This window comes from Colias philodice, chromosome 11 (assembly GCF_061535455.1).
Source record: "Colias philodice isolate Cphi_HAF_F1 chromosome 11, ilColPhil1 Martin Lab GWU primary, whole genome shotgun sequence".
Taxonomy (NCBI): domain Eukaryota; kingdom Metazoa; phylum Arthropoda; class Insecta; order Lepidoptera; family Pieridae; genus Colias; species Colias philodice.
In genome coordinates, this window is record NC_143096.1 from 10259752 (window position 1) to 10282041 (window position 22290).

The window sequence follows — 22290 nt, forward strand, 5'->3', positions numbered from 1 at the left end:
TTTGAACCAGCATCTATCGGTTTTTAAGTACGAGACTCATCAATACAGCTACGGGCACCTATACATCTTACGTTGAAATTTATGTTCTAATTGTTCGAGTAATTCTTTGACAAAAACAGTTCATTGCAACGTGGTCCATGGTCTTAGATCATTAAGTAATGGATGGAGTACGCTGGCAAATGTTCTAACTAAACTTTCTGCTGATTTTGGTGCGGGGAAGGTAACTCACACTATTGAAACACAATCACACATTCACAAAAATAATTTGTGTCATGAAAGTCGTAAAAATTTATGACCTTTTAAGCGACGAGTTTTTAAATTCAACTCTATCCCTAAGTTCATAAAGATTAAATTTGTATTTCATTCCAAGTTGTCTCGTGGGGAGTGCGGTTCAATATCGCGTTCTAAATTCAACTTTATAACTTAGATCATAAAGATTAAATTTGTATTTCTTTAATGCCTCAGCCCCCGGAATCACAGACACAATAGAAAATCTATTGTGTCGTGGGCCGTGGTCCGATCGGGCCGCTCGGTGGTCAAGGGGCTAAAAGATAGACTCGTAAGGAATGCGGTTCATTATCGCGTTTTAAATTCAACTTTATCTCTTAGTTCATAAAGATTAAATTTGTATATTTTCTTTCCATGATGACGCATCAAATACATCGACGATTATTAGAAATTGCATTTACATAATTAGAAATGTACGTTAAAAAAATATACACAAATGAAAGGTTATTCCATCTTTTTTAATATTCGACATGTTTGAATTGCTTCTGCAAGGCTTGACAGTGCAAAACGGCATTTTTAGCGGAGCACTCGCAGACGTCCTTTCGATGTTTTAGCCTAGGAAAACGCAGAGTGTTTGTAATCGATTACGCAAGTAGTTTTTATGAAAGCATAAGATTTTTCGATTCGAATAATCTTATACCTCGACAAAAGGGGAAACACCTGCGATGATCTAAGTCCATGGTGGTCACGAAGTCACTCTCGAACAGCGATGAACGAAGTGACAAAAATAGGCGGTCCATCCTAAGGAGCGCTGGTGCAGTGAACTCCCATAAACAACTAAAAAAAATATATTATTATAAACAACTAAAAAAAATTACTAATACAGCTTTATTTAACGAGAAACGTGCATTTTTTAGTAAAAAAGTTAATGACCAGTTTACTAATCCACGTATGCTCTGGAAAAATCTCAAAAAGTCGCTCAACATAAATAAAAAACCAGAAATAGAGATCCCACCACATTTAAATAATCCAAATCTTATAAATGCGTCATTTCTTAAGGCTGCAGTCTAGCAAAATTGCGTTTTCAACAAGTTATTTGACAATTTTTTCCCGGCTAATGAAATGATAAACTGAATTTTTTTTTCTTGTTTATCAATTAGTGTTATATACGCAATGCGCGTGAATTTTTTCACATTTATAAAGTTACTTTATGTTACCTTAATCAGGCCTTAAAGATAAGTCTCTTTCCCCCAAAGACATTTCGAGCTAAGTTTGTGCACTCACTACGTTGCAACCGATTACAATTTACACAATCTGATCAGCGCATTATTATTCTTATATAGTCGTTATTAAAATCTGCTGAATACAATTGCCGAAAAACTTATGATTTTCCTAATTAGAACGTTATAAATTCATTAAATTTCCCATTTTTTCCCTTACAAAATCTATTGATAAATACTGCTAAAAGTTATTTTTTCCATTAATTTATTCGAGTTGGTTGAAGACCAATGAGTATTAATCCTTTAAAAAAATTTTTTTTTGAATTTTGATAATTCTTTAAATATTAAAAAAATATTTAAAATAATTAGGAAAAATCCTAGCGAATTTCTTTAGTCGCGCTCCTTGGGCCGGAGCGTTCTGACGTGTGCTCTACGCTCGATTTTCCTTCATACCGAAGTGAAAGTTGCTCTACTTCATTAAATTTAATATTTTTGTTAATTGATTATTTTTATCTTAGTTTTGTGCAAATATTCGTATTTTTAAACATTTGATTTCGATATGGAAAATAAACGAAAAAAATACGCGTGTAACTACTAGAAAAAAAATTATCTTCGAACATAAAGATAATGAAACCAAATAGATTGCAAAGGTGATTGGCAACAATTTCTTTATTTTACGGGGTGTCAGTAAATATTTTATTAAATAATGTATATTTCTTTAAAACTAAAGTAAGCTCATAAATTTTCTTATAATATATTTTTTTTTGAAGTTCCAAAAATGTTTATTTTTCGTTTGAGAAATACGAAATATAATATAAACTTGTATTGAGAACTTGAACTTCCCAAGTTCATCCGGGGAAATCCCCATAAGGGGAAAATGATTTGTTTACTCCAAAATTATATGCCGAGGTGTTTTAATTATTTCTTCTAGTCATTTTCAACGTAGCGGCATGTTGTTTGATTATTAATTTTGTAACTTAAATACAGGATGTTGGTTTTATATTCTGATCTTACAGACGCGCTGACAAATTTAGTCCGCCATTTCTAGTTTAGTCCACCAACTCTAAGTACCAATATTAAAACGAATGGATTATCATCACATCATCAAAACTCAGATGTAATGGAAGATCACAATAACATAGAAAATTCAGTGGGTGTTGAGAACTAAACAAACACAAGTAACAGAGACGCGAAGAATAAAAAAAGAGGACGAAAACGATAATTCGTTGATGCTTTCCCTTTTCGACGTATTGTTAGGGTACATCACCAATCTGCAAAAAACAAAACTGATGATTCCCAATTGCTGATTAAAAATGAAAAACAAATAATCGACAACAGTGGTGAAAATTTGCTGATCACAATGAAACATCCTTCAGTGGTAGCAGATTTACTCATTTAAAATGTATCGGTGAACAGCGTAAAGGAGAGGAGGACAGGAAAACATTATGAATGTGGATGGTGGATTGTATACAGGGTGTAATCGTTAAGTATGTGCAGGCGATTATGACGTTATTATTGCAGGTATCAAAAAACTTAAAACTGATATCGAAATTACTTTACCTAATGAGCAAAATGACAATAATAACTTTTTAAAAGTATAACGAGAAATATCTAAAAAATTTACTTTATACACTCCCATATCAAAAAGGGAAAATGGGACTAGTAGAAGTTAAATGTCTAATTCCGGCAAAAGACATGAATGCGGAAGATGCGGTTAAAAATAAAAAAAATAATATTTGAAATACAATGCAAAAATAACACTTTTGAAATACAAATAAACAGACTTCTGCTTCTGCAACTAAACGTTGCAGAAGCAGAAGTCTGCTTATTTGCTGTTTGGACTGGAGTGAATCATTCGTTAAAAATAGAATATATAAAAAATTATGTAACGTTTAGGCAAAATAAAATGATGGACCATTATCAAGATTTTACATAAATTGCCTACTGTCAGAATTGATTGATTCGAGACTTCAGCATTCGATGCCCATCAAGGACCCATCCTATATCATTCAAGCGATTGAAAAAAAAAGAGATAAATCCAGTGCAACCGATAAAGCATCAGAATGCTAGCAAAAGATTTATTAGGTTTATCAATATAAATCTATATATTATACATAATATAATAAATCTGTAGAAGACGCGAAGACCGACATCCGCGCGGACGGAGTCGCGGGCGGAAGCTAGTCAGAAATAAATATCTTTTGTTTTCATTTGCGTATTTTTCTATTTTATAATTTTTTAACACAAACATTCATTTTTTTAATTATACATAATATATACAAAATTTGTTTATCCGTTTTATTAGTTAAACTGAACAACTTTCACTAAGAAACTTAGGTCGAAAAAAATGTATAGAGTTATGCATTTTGTATGGAAAGCTTATTTTTTTTATATTTCGTCCAAATTTCTTTGTAAAAGTTGATCAGTTATATAAACATGAAGTTGAAGATATCAATAGAAAGTATTCGCAAATTTTGTGTACTGATAAAAAAAAATCACCCGGTGTAATTTTCACGAAAATTGTTTCAAATTGTCATTTTTGCTACTTATTACGAATATTAAATTATGCATACGAATGATTTAATTTTTAAAAATTAAGTGGAGCAACTTTCCCTTAGTACATTTGTATTATTTACATATAGGATGACAGGATGCATTTGTTTGCACTACTAGACCAAGCCCTTAATGCTCCCGGCAATAATGTTATTGGCATTGACATTATTCAGAAGTTCAGTAATTGTAGATATGGAGACTCTAAATTTGACATCCACACAGTTTCCCAAAATGAAGTAAAAAAGGTTATTGATTCTTTACATTCAAATGCGACAGGTATTGATGGTATTAACTTGCATATGGTAGCTCTAACTATGCCTAATAGCCTCTGTACTATAACTTCTATAATAAATAAATCAATTGAATCACACACCTTTCCAGAATTATGGAAAAGGGCTATAGTAAAACCATTGCCTAAAAACAATGAACCGGTGAATGTGAAAGATCTAAGACCAATCAGCATTTTGCCATGTTTATCTAAGGTTTTGGAACGTTTAGTGTACATGCAGACGATCTCATATTTGGAAGAAAATAATATTTTACCGTCACGTCAGTCAGGCTTTAGAAAGCGTCATGGTACAGCCACTGCACTCTTAGATGTTACTGATAGTTTGCTGACTGCTCAAGATCGCGGGGAAGGGTCCATCTTAGTACTATTAGATTTTTCGCGTGCGTTTGATACAATAAATATTAATCTGCTGCTTGCTAAATTGCATTTTTATGGATTCGAACCTGGGACTATTGAGTGGTTTAGGAGCTACCTGTGCGGTCGAACCCAAGCTGTGGAAGTTCGTGGAAGCGATGGAATGGCCGTTAAATCAGACCTACAGCCGCTTATTAGAGGAGTGCCGCAAGGCTCTATTTTAGGCCCTTTGCTTTTTATTCTTTATACAGCAGAGGTAATAAATGAAATTCAATATTGTCAGTATCATCTCTATGCAGACGATATTCAAATATATTTGTCCTTTAATCCTAATGATACATCCAGTGCCGTGGTAAAAATTAATGAAGACCTGGATAGGATAGCAGCCTGGGCAGATTCGGTATCTTTAGCGTTAAATCCTAGTAAAACAAAGTTCATGGTATTGGGATCTAAAAAACAAATAAAAGATATCGTCAGTAATAATTTGGACATAAAGGTACAAGGTGTTCCAGTGGAAAGAGTTTTAGAGGTTCGTAATCTAGGACTTATTTTTGATCATGAGCTTCGATTCGAAACCTACATACAAAATTTAGTCAGGAACTGTTTTTATCGTTTAAAAATTTTATATCAAATTCGTAATTTTCTCAGCACTGATATTCGAACTAGGTTATGCGAGGCTCTTGTTCTTTCTAAATTTAACTATGCCGACTGTGTATACGGGCCTCGACTTCTTGCAAGAACAGAGCGAATAGTGCAGCGAGTGCAAAATGCTTGTGCAAGATACTGTTTCGACATACCTCCTCGCACTCACGTGACACCTTACCTCAACGAGAGAAACATTTTAAAGATGTCTCTCAGAAGGGAACTCCACATTGCCACTTTGCTCTTCGGTATTGTGACCAGTAAAAAACCAACTTACCTCTACGAAAAACTGGAATGGTGCAGCGGTATTGTTAACACTCGTCTGGTAAGCAACCCGGCACTGCGTTTACAGCGGTATAGCACGGCGGCTTTTCGTGGTAGTTTTAGATACGTTTCGTGTAAGTGTTGGAATAACATTCCACCTCCCATTCGTAATTTAGGATCTGTCTATCCATTTAAAAAACACTTAAAAATTAAATTAAATCATCACCAAAATCAGTTTCCTCCTGGCTCACGCGTTCTTCCCACTTACACGGCGTATAATATTACATAACTGCTGTACCTGCTTGCTTCATCAGTGTCTGCATGTTGTCGGCGTATTTATTTGTTTCTTGTGTAGTTGATAGTAGTGAATGGTGCTAGTTGTATATATAATTATATATGTTTGTATGTATGTATATTATATGTGTATGTGTATATGTATTATGTACTTATAAGCGATTATTTGTTGTACAATATATTATATAAATACTATATTCGTTAAGGTTATATTGACTGGCAGTCGTGCTCTGTTATTTGAGCCGCAAGTTATCCTTATCACCGGTACTCACTGAAAACCAGTGTTACAGAAACACTCTGTAACTTTTGCTGACGTGGGGACCGTTTTGGCATCACACTAATTTTATCTTTTTTTTAATTTTAATTTTATTTTGTATTTCTTCTTTTTGTTTGTTTTTATATAATTACCTTATTTCTGTATAATGTGGTGCCAAATAAATGAGTTTGAGTTTGAGTTTGAGTTTGAGTTAAATAATTATAATAAAGTTGTGCTCATTCATTTAACAATTAATATATCTATAATTTTAAATTAAATTTATCGTATACCTAAACTCCAATACGAATATCAAATGCCTAAATACGGAATCCAATAAGAGGTTAAGAGAAATTTTCAGTCCTTCGCGAAACAAAAGATCACGTAAACATAGCGCAATCCATTTTATAGATCATCTTCATACTTGATAGTATTATTTTTTTACATTTTTATTGAAATTGATTCCAGAAGATAACTTTAAAAATTCATTTTGTTACTTTTATTAGTAGGTACGATCCTTATAAGTATTTTAGTGTATTCAACCAACTTAAAAAAGTGTGACTATTTTACAACAATTTGAATATGAATTGTATACAATATCGAAGCTTTTTAAGAAATGTATAAAATACTTTTTTAAGAATTATTATCATACATAATATTATGATACCGCCCCGGCTTCGCCCGTGGTACATATTTACGTTTTCTCTACATAAAAACCATCCTCGTACTTCAAGGAATATAATAAAAAAAGAATTATCGAAATCGGTTCAGCCGTTCTCGAGTTATGCGCTTACCAACACATTTTGCGATTCATTTTTATATATAACTAGCGGTCCGCCCCGGCTTCGCCCGTGGTACATGTTTACGTTTTCTCTACATAAGAACCATCCTCGTACTTCCAGGAATATAATAAAAAAAGAATTATCGAAATCGGTTCAGCCGTTCTCGAGTTATGCGCTTACCAACACATTTTGCGATTCATTTTTATATATAAGAAGAAAATTTAAGATATTACTTTGTTCTCATGCTTTGAGTTAAAATTGTACCGTAAAATAGCGTTTTTTGTTAAAAATCTGTAATAGCACCCTTATTGTGGTGCTTTTTTTTTGTAATGAATTTACTACGCTACTGTATTTTCTTTGTTTTAGACTTTAGTTCAATACTTAATTAAACACCCATACAATTTTGTCACGAGTCGCCTCTGGTCAAACTAACCGTTATTAGTGTTACGTTTACTCAAAACACAAAAATGAAGAAAGTATTATTTTACGCTTATTAAATCTTTAAAACTAAAACAAAATGATGTGGAGGTAGGGAGGTGGATTTCCTCAATCGAAAAAGGGAGAGAGTCTACTCGACCGGCCGGCCGTAAAGGCCCCGATTATTGATGGCGGAAAGTTGTATATATGCTCTGTAGCGAAAACATTTCGCTTGCGCGATTCAGAGCAAAAAATAACATTTAAATAAAAATATTTTTTTGCGTATTATATTTTACGTATTATATTTTACGTTATAGTTTACGTTTTTTGCGTATTATATTTTACGTCAAGATACTATTTGGCACATTGATTTTTTTTGTAGCGACATCTCTTAGCTTCATTAAACCGACTTAATGCTCTAAGGCGACATCTAGTTCTTAAACGTATAAAAAAGCTTATAAAAATGCCAAATGCTACTGTGAGTGACATCTATCGACAAAATTGGGAACTGAGAAACGAGTTACGTTTTTTACTATGGCGATTGTAAGTCTTCTTGAGTAATTATAGTCCTTTTCACCTATGATGATTCCTGTGACACTTCATCGTGTTCCGAATTACGTATTTTATGTTTAAAACGCCAAAATAATTTTACTGCATAATATTTTTATTTTATGGCGGCATTATTACCAAAAATATAAAAATGAAACATCTTAAGCTTATAAATCAAAAACAGTATTGTTAAGTTTAATATAATGAAAAATAAAATAAAATGACACAAAAATATAATACCTACGCAATTCATGTACATGAAATGGATCGTTGAAAAATCATAGAGTTGGAAAATCATATAATCGGCGCCCATCTTGTGATCGTTTGTCAATCGAGTCAATCGTCTGTACGAGTACGTCAGCCTTGTATACAAGTTGCATTTTTATATTTCTACTTTACGTGGTATTCTGTTATTGTTACTAATTGTTATTGTTGACTTTTTGTTGCTGTTGTTTGCTAAGTTTCCTTAGTTAATTGTTGGCGAAATGCCGAAAAAACTAATTTTGGTACTTTATTCAAATCGATTTCATTTCCATATAAAATATTATCGATTATCGGAAATAATTGATATGATTTCAGTATAGACATCTCTACACGTGTCAAAAATCGATGTGTCACAGGAATCATCTTAGGTGGAAAGGACTATAGTCTATGGTACTACTGTCACTTCGCGCAAAACATCTGATTTTTCAAACTTAAAATGTCTTTATGTATCATACATTGCACTTGTAAGATAATACATACACACACATATTAAGAAAAAACACTATTTTTAACGTTCATGATATTTTTGATGTCATTTTTGTTATTTAAACTAGTTAAAAAACAGTTTAAAAAAGTTCTGTCTTGGACGTCCGTGTGTCTGTATGTGCGGATCCTTTTTCTTGTTAACACGATAGCGACCGAAATACTTTACTAATCGAGTCTTTTTTTTTCTCTTACGCTTGAGTATGCTCAGGAATAGAACCCTTTCATTTTTCAGGGTCTGATTCGATGTGGTTTAATTGTTATTAAATAAACAAAAATAATAATTAATAAATATTTATTAAAAAAAAATTATGAGGCGTGCACTTTTGGATTTTCCAAATTATTTATGTCTACTATAATTGTCACTTCTCCCTCTGTGGTCGTTTATTTTATCGCCGATTCCTTGTAGGAAGTACACGAAGGATACGCGAATTGACAAAAAGCAATGTGTTGTACATATATTTATCGACTGCCGGCTGTGAGGACGCTTAATTTCGTTATTTTAATTGCTTGTACATATGTAAAAATGTGGTTCCTTAAACGGATATGAATAGTGATAATGAAGTGTAAAATCGACATTACCAATAAATAAGGGAATTTATTACTGTTTAAAGAGTGTAGTGTAGTTAAGAGATGAATGATTCCATTGTTCGTAGATAATTGTGCAGTGTAGGATGTGTTTACGTTTAGTGTCGATTGGAGTTAATTGAATGTTAAATGCTGCGCTATAAATGAATAATTGTTACGATTTTCATGGATATAGTCTTTATATCATATACTTGCGCATATATTCATTTAATTGAAAAGGGTTCTTAGCTATTTGGGTACGATGTTACATCATTGTAAACGTAGCTGTCATATTTTCAGAGGCATGCACATCCATATTCCCAGACTCTACAGAAAGATTTATTTTGATGGGCTTTATTTTAAAATGTATAACTTAGGCATACTGGTAATACATGTGCAAGGAACGCATAATAAGATTTATGCCAAAGGACAAGAGGTCATGTAAGGTTTTTCACTTTAAAAAACCAAAACTTGGCACGGTTTATTATTTCAAATTTATCTGTCTGTATGTACAGTTGGTAATAAAAGAGGGTTTGATTTAGATAGTCTGACGGTCTGTAGCCTGAACCTATTGTTTGAAACAATTGCTTTCAGAGGGATTCTAAAATAAATTGGGCGAGATAGCCTTTGTATACTTACTGCAGTACCGCGACTCAGATTTCATTGCGTGATTCTAAACAATGAACGCTTCACAGTGGTTTGTTCGCATTTTTGACACAGTAACACATGGTCGACCCAATTTCTAACATTGTTTAAAATGTGTACGCGGCGCGGCGCCTAGCCAAGTCTATTTTGATTTTTATCTACGTGTTAGCGCTCGCGCAGATCGATCCATAAGTATTTTTTGCAATGTTTATTTTCCCGTATAGTAAGCCAATATTTCGTGGAACGTGCAAGTCATTTTTTGTCATGATAATAAACGAGCTGTTTACACAAGTTCGTACTTCGTAGTGCATAATAATCACTGTGTAAATACTGTCAAGTAATAATGAAGAAACTATTCATAACATTGTCTAAAATTGGTGCAATGTAGGAGGACTGTAGGTGGCAATGAAGGTTGACTATGGAATAAGTGTGCACTTGCAACAGAACGAACCTCAACAATCCTGTTATTCTATGCAATATAGATGATAAGCTCTAGAAAGAGAAACATCAAATTGATTCAGACTCAGACTTGCACAGCACGGTGGATTACAGTCTAAAATTTCCTATGAGTAAATCAAATATGTCTTTTTCTTTCGGTTGACACTAAAATAAAACGAGTTAAATTACTTTGAATTTGAATGATTCAACAGGTGCGTTCATTGAAGAAACTTCTTAATATTTATAAGCCGCGGAGCTTTCTTGAGACCATGAAGTTTTAAGAGTAGACGACAAAGTTTTAAATGTAGATTTTGCCGTATCTACCTATGTAGTTAATAACTACGTTATACGTATATAAAGTCCCTATCCCCTAGTCCCTGCAATATCCGTTTTTTTGAAACATAAATTAAGAGTTAAATTGAAATAAATTTGAAAAATGTTTACTTGCTTTGCGACATTACTCCATTTAGATGTTAATTTAAAACAAAACTAATATTAACGGAATCTTGTTATTCATAAACCAGAGGTGCGCTTGGCATTGTCCCAGAATAATTGCTCTTATTATAATTTATAATACGGAATAATGAATATTATAAAGTAAAAATAATTTGCAAATGAACGAAATAACCAGCTCTAATCTACTTGGTAAAGTTATTTGTTTTGATTGTAAATTGTATTTGATTATAAACGTTTTGTAAAGCAAAATAGGGTTTGGGTGGTAAATACCAAGTAATAATTTCGGTTATAATAATGAGCTCTTTATTTGATTCGGTACTCGGAAAATATAGTATAGAGAAAGCCAGAGTAAATACACATCACATAATCACATAATTGTTGGATATCACTCGACTAGCATGAGTCAATAAATATAATAAATTATAAATGCTTACAATGTAAAACTCTCGCAGATAATTTCATAAAGAAATTAGTCTAGAGCCTTTGTAGCCGAGTTTCTTTACAATGGTAATTCGTGGCCTAGTATTATTCGAAAATATAATAAGAGATATTGTATTATTTATCTGTTTACCAATTCTCAGCCAAATACACATTGTAGACTCTGCCTGAAAGAGCAACCAATTGTAATAATATTAAGGAGTAGGATTAGTAGGACAAGAAACATAGATCGTAAGATCGATAATATGTACATTGTACAAACTTGATGACTATAGTGCGTGCTACCACCTCTTTAACTTTGATGTGATTTCTGGGTGAATATGAATTATTTCACGTGTGAAATACGTGTGAACATATTAATAAACCGGAATGCTAACGAAGTAAGGGAAATATTATACCTATCTGTAAAAATTAACTGGGCGTTTACAGAATACTATTTTAGATTGAACGTCACAAGGACCAGAAATTCAGGTTAAACACGCTTGTTTTACGGTATCTTGTAAATAACGACCGTGTTCTTGCCAAAACCTATCTGATTTATTCGATATAGCCAGGCCTCAAAGATATATTGCATGAAGAGATAGCAAAAACATTTCTTTTTTTTGAAGAAAAATAAAATGTAAAGAAGAATTGCATGTTTTGGTTTATTATTTACGATTTGTTATTAAAATGTTAGGAATTTCGTATCAATCCAGGACAGAACAAATTTCCATAATATTTTAATTTATAAAGATTGGTGAGAAAATGAGAAATAAAAAAAAAATTTGCGCGTGTACTAGTGTTATTGTGTACACACGTAAGAAGTGAAACTTCTTTATGACCTTATTTTTAATATATGCAACTTTATAGAAATATGTCGAATCACGCGTGGTAGGGATAAGAAAAAAATGGCGCGTAACGGAAAAATGTCACGCGTAACGAAAAAATGTTACACTAAATTTTTTTCCAACCCCGATAAAGAAGTTTCACTTCAAAAATAAAGAAAATCCTCCCCTATGAGAAAACGATCGCCTGATTATATCATATCATCATATGCCTATATGACTGAGGGAATTTACTTGACCTGATTATGATTATGTACCTAGTTACCCAGGTCCAAGTACATAAACTTATCCGATGTTTACTGCTACATTTTAAACATAAGATATCTATCACTCACAAGCCCCAAGACTTTACAAGAGGAGCATCCCTATTCCATAACAGACCCTGAGATCCACAGTCCGCGTTATACATTACATACATTACCACATGAATAGTAGAATGAATTATGTAGACTGTCTGAACTGTCACTTTTTTGACTTGCATTGTAACTATTTATATTAGTGTGCTTGTACAATGTAATGTGTTATTAAAAAAGTGATTGACAATAGGTAATGTTTGAGACTCAGTGGTAGTGTTCTAGAATTCGAAGACGTGATCTGTTTAGGAAAATCTTTTTGTTTAATAAATAAATGGTAATTTAGTCTCCGTATACACATCGTTCTCTCTAATGTTCGTTTGAGTGATGAGCTTGGATCTTTGCCCAGCCAATTTCAATTTTGCGTCAAATCCATTTGTGTACGGATGTATTGAGCTTGAGCCTCTCGTGGTATCATAAAAATATTGTTTGAGAAACTTTCCTCCAGGGAATTAGATTGTTTTCATATTATCGTACGCCGTTTCCCGTAAATTTCCACCCCCTTTCACCATCCGCATTTCAATGTTAAAATGAATCCGATTTTTATACTCTGAACATTATAATTTTTCAATTTTTTTCCTGTTCAATGTTTAAGTTACATGTGGTGTATTTACTCTGTAAAGTATATTTTCATTACATTATAAAAGATGCTAAAAACTAAAACCAAAAAGTTTTATTAACTTACTCTGTATACGGTTAGATACCCTCATAGGAGGCCCGTGTCCCAGCAGTGGGAACATGTATGGGCTGATGATGATGATGATGATGATACGGTTAGATAGTAAGTACGTACCTATAGATACTTTTACATTTAAACATATTACAACCTATTCTAATATACAATAAGAATTTGTTATTTGTTGTTCTTATTTGTTACTACCGCCTCTCCATCTGTAATCTGCTATCTGCCATCCATCGTGGTATATGTATGATGATGCTACACCAATATATAATAATTAATAATAAATGGTTTGAAAATCTTCCTACATTGTAAGTGTCAATATCCTACTGAATACTTGCAGACCGTTTGTCTGTAGACTCTCGTGGAATCCATCCAATATTCTCGTGGTAAACATCAGAATTTGGTCTGCCTTAATACGAAGACATGGTCTGAAGGCACGAAGTCTAAAATAGTAGACTGAATAATGCTTTAATGCAAAAAAAATACTCATCAGACCAATGAATTATAATTAGTTATTTTGAATTGGGAGTCAAATAATTGCAAACTGTAATATTTATTTTTGCACTTGGCACATAGCATGTCTTGTAGGTATGGTACGTTAAAAAATTGTATGCAGTGCATTAATATTGATATTGGTTCAATACCAATCTATCGAGTGTCTGTTGCAAATACAAACAGTTCACTTTGTTATGAAAACCCACGGATTCGAAGAAGAAAAATATATTTAGTAAGACTATTGGGTATCTTCCAAATAATCCAAGTGTTTATTGCATTTATCCGGATTTCCCTTACCATGAGGTTTACACTTCACGCTATTTGATAAATATTTGTATGCCTTATACAAAATATACATCGTGTTTCTCGCAAAAAAACATTTCAGAGAGTTGTTTAACATTCGTACAAGATACATTTCAAATAGTTTACTGTTTACTACTCATCGTTCATGATAATTACCATCCGTTTATATTCAAGTTACAAACAATATTTGTTTTGTAAATATTTTGAGCTCTCAAAATCAAGCGCACGAAATCTCGGCATGATAGATGATAGCATGATCTCGATTATTACCAGAATAAAATCTTAATTGTGTTTACAAGAATGTAGTTTTCCAATGAACAATATTGTTCAGTATTGCTACATGTCTTACACACCAGCAGTTAAAGTACCAACTTCCTGCAATTTCCAGAAACGATTGGCAGAAAGCCACTGGATCAACGACTTTGTAATAGACCAGTTAGAAAAATCTATTTTAACGTAAGTTCATTTGAGATGTGTCGATGACTGTGTGTCATGGACCTGATACAATGAACTGTATTGTGTAATCTATGTACGTCCTAGATGCATGCATGTTAAGGATCTCTGGGTTGTTGTAGCTGTGATAATATGCATTGGTTTTAATTTAAAAGTTACAATGAAAACGCATACGTATTCTTAACTATATGAATTGGTAAGAACGAAGAATAAAAATGTATTAAAATAAATACTATCAAATATATCTTACATGCTTTTAATTTAATATATGAATTTAAAATACAAATTACCTTATCTTTCATGAACATGTCCATAAAATGGTTAACACACCTAATGGTTAGGTTTGTTAACCATTTCATAACTTGTAATCAAGGGCCTGATCAATTTAACAAACTCTATAATAACAGTTTTCATGGGCAAGAACAAGATGGTCAAAAATCCTAATAATTACGAAGAAATGACAAAGTTTCATTAGCATTAACAAGAAGCAGATGAGTAAACAGCACCCAGATTGAGTTGCAGGAACCACTATTTTCTTAGAAAAAGAAGTTGCCAACTTTCTGTGCGTAGGTAATACGTGTAAGTATTACGTATCCTATTATAATAGTTCCGAAGTTCATACATCAAGGAGTAATGTACCTATTTACGTCTTAGCAACTGTCCACAAAATAAAAATTTTAATTATTCCTAAAAAGAAACTTTCCATATCTCCTGCAGCGATATTCGGTGCCAAAGTTTTAAGTCTATTTCGGAACATGCTCTGACGCAAATCTTCGGTCAAAGCTCTGTGATGTCTATTGGTTTCTTGGAAAAAATAGGATTAGTACAATATTATGTGTGTCTAATGTATATTTATTTGAAATAACACAAGAGACATAATGTCCACGATTTCTGTCGTGTTATGTGTATTTTAAATTCTAAATCTTCAAGAGAAAAGACAGTATCTACAGAGCGCATTACAACGATGCCCAATGTATAAAGAAATTCACATTTTTTATACATGATATATTTTTTATAGATGAAAGGCGGAATGACAGAAGGCATGGGAAATAGATCGTATATTATAGTAGGGGAGGCCAAGAGGGAATTTTGGGATTTACTCGAGCGCGTCAGATTACTATAAGGGACGGTACCTTAGCTATTCATTAGTACCTCTAGTCAATATGAGCAGTTATGGTTGGTGGGTGCGCTCAGGGGCCCCGCTGGAAAATTTGAATAATCCATAATTCCCTAAGGTTGAGCTCGAATCGTCAGATTAGCGAAATGCGATTAACCCCCCCATATATTAATCTGACGTGCTCGAATAATATTACTTTAATTTTTTACCCTTTCTTCATAGCGATTAAATCGCCACTTAAATCGTCAGATTAACGTATACTTTTTTTCAGTGACGTCCTGGAGCATGCAAAATATCAATATCTAACGCGCTTGAGTATTTCCAAGCCAATTTTTTTCTTTTTTAAATTAAAAAAAATCAAAAAACCCTTCCCCACCGCTAAAAGTGAAAACATTATAGGACCTTTTTTTCTCGCTATGGTCTAATCTACCAATTCTAATAGGTTCCCGTGACGCTCGAGTAAATCCACATTTAGCATCCTGGGCTCCCCTACTATTATCTTATTACTACATAGTATAAAACAAAAGTTGCTTTCTCTGTCCCTATGTCCCTTTGTACGCATAAATCTTTAAAACTATGCAACGGATTATGATGCGGTTTTTTTAATAGATAGAGTGATTCAAGATGAAGGTTTTATATTATCTTAAATTTAATATTCTTCTATTAATAAGAATAGGTACTACACTTTCTGTAACCAAATTGTCGTTCTGCAGAAACTGCTTGAACAGGGAAATATACAGGTAAGTACCAGTAACTGAACTTACGAGTTACGTTTAGCTCGATCATCTGTGCGTAATTTTATTTAAAAATATAATCTTTACCAATTAGTTAAGTTAGTTTAAACTTTAAGGTGATTTTTTTCTCAGGTAATATAAATTAATCATTATAATCATATTTAGCTCTAACGTAAGTAGTTTAGTAGCTGTGGCAGTAGGTACCAATTGATTATAGCCTTGCAGCAAATAAATTGACGTGACTTTGTTTCTAACCAGTTAAATTGTGTCCGAACGACTTAAAACTAGTTAGATTTATACTTACATAGAACACTGAAATTCCAGCATCCTATTAAAACCAATTGTTCCGATATATTAATTGAAATGCATCATCAAAATTTGATGTGATTGAAAGTAAATTGAGTAATGAATTATCACAGATCCGATACCACCTATTATGACATATTATTTTCCATCAACTAAATTAACAAACGCACTTCTTATTCCTCGTAAAATAATAGCTGAATACTCTTTTTTTACAATCGGCGTAAAGATTGGCAAAATAGAAAATTATAGATAACAAATGTTTCCTAATTATAGCTTTCTACGTCGTAGATTTGCTTATAAAAAAAGCAATAACAATTCGAAGTTCGATGGCGCGTGACACTCCCAGGCTCTGAGCCAATACAACGTAGATGAGCTTGCCCTGGTTTTGATTTGGGAAAATGGATAGAACGCACTGTAGGAAGACCAAACTCGAAATAAATAATAAATAAATCTCCTTGGGTCTTCGAGAGTGATCATCCCTGTTTTCCAATGCGATGCAAACAAATTTTAGCAAATAATCCACGACATTTTAATTGTTTTTGTGTGATGATCATAATTTATGTTGAGTCGGCGTAGGCGCGGGCGACACCGAGTCTGACGCAAAACGAAAGTATGTAAACATGACTGTCTGGTAGGATTTTGTCAAAAATCAATGTGTTGACTTGAATTGTTTCATTAATTTAGAAATTAAAAACCTTTACTGGAATTATTGTAATTTTAAACAAATATTTAAGTTCTTTTTTAATTGATATACTTCTTTAGGCGCGTTGAGAGTAAAATTTTAGGTTCAAGGTAGCGTCATGGCAATATCGTCACGTGATGTGCTCGGCACACACGCTCATTTTTTTTATATTATTTCTACCAAAAATTCAAGGTAGGTCTTAGAGGTAGGTACTTTATGTATTTTATCTATGCTACATCATGCAAGATTAACCCAAACTTCAGTTTCAAGGAAATGACTAATTAAGCCTACGTACACGGTACACCTGTGACATCATACGGTCATTGTCTCTACTCATGAGACGAGCTGGGATATAAACAAGTGGGCGGCTAGACGATTCATACGAACTCGAACATGACTATTCAATACCTCGACTGAGTAATTACACGATTCGGTTTAAGTTGACTGAGCATCTAATTTTGCATACCGTTTCATGTGAATGTCTTGTAACTGAAATATGAGATTTGTACATATGACGATGCTTTGAAAATGGGGAAATATAGCTGATATATCGCCGTCCCCGGAGAATAAAATGATAACTGCAAAAACACAACTTTTCAGGAAAAATAAAAAACCGATAATTGACTATAACTTGCCAAGCAATAGACGTAGAGAGTAAAAAACATATTATGTTTTTTTTGATGTCGTATTCCTGTAGCTATGTTTTTTTCCCATTTATAATTAAAAATAATATAATTGTGAGTGAATGAATGTGAAGTGAAAAGTGAATTAAAATCTGATTATTAATTTAATGTAAACTTATTGGACATGCATTAAATTAAATATGTACCCATGAGCATGGAAAGCAATCGATTCAAGATAAATTACAATGGAAATTGCCTCGTTAATTGTTATATATGAAAGCATGGAACGAATCTGTAGAATGATAGATAAGTGAAATTCCAGTTTTATTGCATCACTTATTAAAAATGTTTAAAAATCAATAAAACCAAAACTATGTATGTAATGTGTATCAAAGTGTTAGTCATAGTAACATTTAATATAGCGTGATAATGCTCACATTTTTTAACTTTTGACTCATGCTGTAGCCTGTACAGTGTAGAAAATTAATTTCTTTCCAACGTTGTTGAGTCATTCGAACGGTGACGGGACATTGCAACTAGATAGGTGGTGGTGAAATAATTTATTTTAAAACTAGGGGTATAAATAACCTATTTCATAATAAACCTTGTTTATTAAATAAATTGAATAATAAAGGTTTCATTTTATTCAATTTATATATTAAACAAGTATTGTACGTTCGTTAATGCAATTTTGTTCGTTATTTCGTATTTTTTGTTTGTTCATTTTGCACGCCTCATAAGCGAAGCGTTGAGGTGGGTACTACTGTCACTTCGCGCAAAACATCTGATTTTTCAAACTTAAAATGTCTTTATGTATCATACATTGCACTTGTAAGATAATACATACACACACATATTAAGAAAAAACACTATTTTTAACGTTCATGATATTTTTGATGTCATTTTTGTTATTTAAACTAGTTAAAAAACAGTTTAAAAAAGTTCTGTCTTGGACGTCCGTGTGTCTGTATGTGCGGATCCTTTTTCTTGTTAACACGATAGCGACCGAAATACTTTACTAATCGAGTCTTTTTTTTTCTCTTACGCTTGAGTATGCTCAGGAATAGAACCCTTTCATTTTTCAGGGTCTGATTCGATGTGGTTTAATTGTTATTAAATAAACAAAAATAATAATTAATAAATATTTATTAAAAAAAAATTATGAGGCGTGCACTTTTGGATTTTCCAAATTATTGTTGGTAGGTATATAGGCTATAGCAGAAGTTGATATCACTAAATAAAGAAATACGATAAAAGTGGAAAAATATTGTAAATTTACATATTTTCTGGAAATAATTTTAAAGGCTCTTTCTTACTGCAAACTTAGAACTCTCGGCTCTACATTCATTGCGAGCTACAGGCTACAGCAGGCGCTGTTCTCTTGAATACATTTAAATTTTTTTCATGTGTACATTTTAATATTATGTTTCGCTTATAATCTTTATATCCAGCTATAAAACTTTATTGATTTTATTTGCAGCGAAAAACAGCCATGAACTTGCTAAAATAAGGTCAATGTTTTCGCCTGGTATATAACTGTGTATGCTTGTCATATTATGTATGTATGTATGTACGTCATTACAGTCTACAGATGGACGAATTTGTCCTTATACATTTATAAGCTTTTTGTTTACTCTGGAACTGTAAGCGTTTCAAGATTACAGTGCTAAAATAGAATGTGATTTCTTTGATGTTTTAAATACTTAAATAAATTAAATAAAAACACTTTATTGTACAATGCACAGACACACAATGTTTTATTAATTTAATATTTTATTTTATATATAAAATAATTATTATGTAGTTGTATGTATGTATATATATGTATACAATATGCACATATTGTTAATTGAAAGAATATATCCTCGAACTGTCTATGTGTCATGTGACTGTAATTCCTCTTTTATATGTTCTGTGGTAATTCCTATTTTCGTCTATACAAAGTAGTAGGTATAATATAGAATATTTTTCTTGTAATCTACCATTCTGATTGGAATTACTAAATGCTATAAAACAAATGGATGGATTAACAACGATTAACCCGAATGCCAGTGTTATCAGCCATTCAGCCAATAATTCTACCTAACTGCGCAGTAGACAAACAATTATTTATTATTAAATAATAACCAGATAAATAATATATTCTCTTGACAACGAGACAGCTGATATTATCAGTGCTTTATTGAAAATTTGTCATTTTAATGGTTATCGATAGCGTATTTCAAATTAATGACGATAATGAATTTAAATGCATTTTAGATTCTAAATGTGGAGATTCACAAGTCTGAAGATGTAAATAATACGGAGACGGAGTCGTTCTCATTTAAAGTCGGTATTTAAATTACACTTGCAGTAAAACGTTTAAAAAATTAAAGCTATGAAGCAGTCCTCTGCAGAATATTTAAGTTTGAATAATTAGCTCACTGCTTTTTTATTTAGGATTTTAAGATACGCTGTACGCAAGAAAATAAAATTAAAGTACAATAATTGTACCTACTTAGGTAGTTAAATTATTAATCTCTGATGTATTATGCAACGTCTTATTTCTTTACATTTTTTTACCAAGTAAATTAAAATTAATTTCCCGTCGTTGTCTTTATAAATTAAATAAACATGAAACAATTTTCCAAACAGTAACAGTTTACCGCATTTTGCAAGAACATAAAACACAGAAACTTCTGGATTCTTCAAATGTTTCACCTCAATTTCTTAAGAATCGATATATGTATATCTAACTATATTGTAATAAATTGTAATTGTAATTGTATGTATGTATGTTTAATAATAAATAAATTTGATTTGAAATAAATAACTCCGACCTTCATCGTTCAGCGAGTATTGAAAAAAATGTGCTAGTTATACATGTGTGCCTCGATGGTAAGGCCAACTAACCTCTTGCCAAGCAATACTGCGAAAACATTACGGATTTATTTCTGCAAAACGTGTAAGTGCGCATTATTTAGATGCCTACAATCAAAAGGAACGTGTTTAAAAAAGGTTTAAAATAATCACGCTCTATAAATTTAGGTTTACTTCATCATTTGACTTGAGTCTTGAAAAGCGACGAATGAAAAGTTTTGATGACCGATTAAATTCTAATTGATTGCAAACTAATTAGTTATTACTTAAGATTTGATATTAATTCTCAGTCTTTACAAGTCTTTAAAGATATTAGTCATCGTTCTTGTTTAAAACCTATGAAATATTATTACGTTTGTGATTAAATTTGCTAGACAGTTAACATTTGATTATCGTGTGTAAAAAATATTTAATCACCATTATTTACCAATTGAAAACAGATTGAAATTCAAGTACATATTAAGAGATAAGTGGAAAAGTACGGCGTACGCCAAACAACACACGGACATCTAATTCAATATTTGGAGACTCGATTGTTTCCGCACCGTTCAATATTTATGTCGGTTAATGTGCCTAGAAACAAATATATTATGAACCTCAAGGCTTTATAAAATATGTATATTGAAACTAGTTATCCACTCGGTTTCACCTGTCGACCCTCGGTTCCGTAACGCTCGGCCGCATTGGTAAGTTTTTTCGACTTTCTTTTTTTTTCGACGGGATAGTATGCCTAATTATCAGGTTCTTTTATTACGGACCGCCTAAAAAAATGTTCTAAGGACTCTACAAGTACGATGTATTAGAATCTGGTAGTTACGAAGAATATACAGCAATTAGGTAATATTCAACTTTATATCATCTTCCATAAAGGTAGTTTAGGTAGATTTTGTTCAGTCAATTCTGGTTGGGTTTTAGAAATGTAATGAAGAATCTTAAAGATATGTTATAAATTATTATAGTCATAAATATATTGTGGACGTGGCTATCAACACACAAAAACTGACAGTAAGTAATTACATAATTATTATGTTGTGTAACAAACATTATTTTATGGGTTAGGTTTAGGGCGTGAACACGTAAAATAATGGACAAACAGAGTAGGTATTATTTTTATTTGAAGCTAGTGTGCCACGTGTGGTGCCACGCGATCTATTTATAATAATAATAATATGTAAATGGTTGTTTTTGAAGAATCGACTCTATATGTATAATAAATAACCGGATAAATCAATATGAACGATGACGAGAATAAATAATTTAAATTTAACCACACTAACCGTAACATGGATTTACATATGTATAAATGTATACATAACCGGTCTTGAGTTCATCATTGTAATTATACCAATTTTGATTAAGCATTCGAAGATTCTCGAACATTATTAGCATTAACCAACATGGCCGTCGCCATATTTGCACGTGACCTGCAATAAAAACTAGACTAGCGTGTCCCTTGCCAGAGTAATGACACGATAAGTACTGTTTATTTACCTTATAAAGAAGTATATAGGTATCATATAGTGCAAGTTTTGACAACTATTCTACATAAAAAAGTTGTATCTGTGAAGTGTGAGTAAGAGTTGTATATTTTAGTGATAATAATATTTTGTCTTATCCGCCAGGGTCGCATTTCTAAACCTAATAAATCTGTAACAAACAGTTTTTTCTTAGAAGAAGCATTTTTGTAAATTAATAGCTGACTTAGGACTCAGGTCTCTCCTCT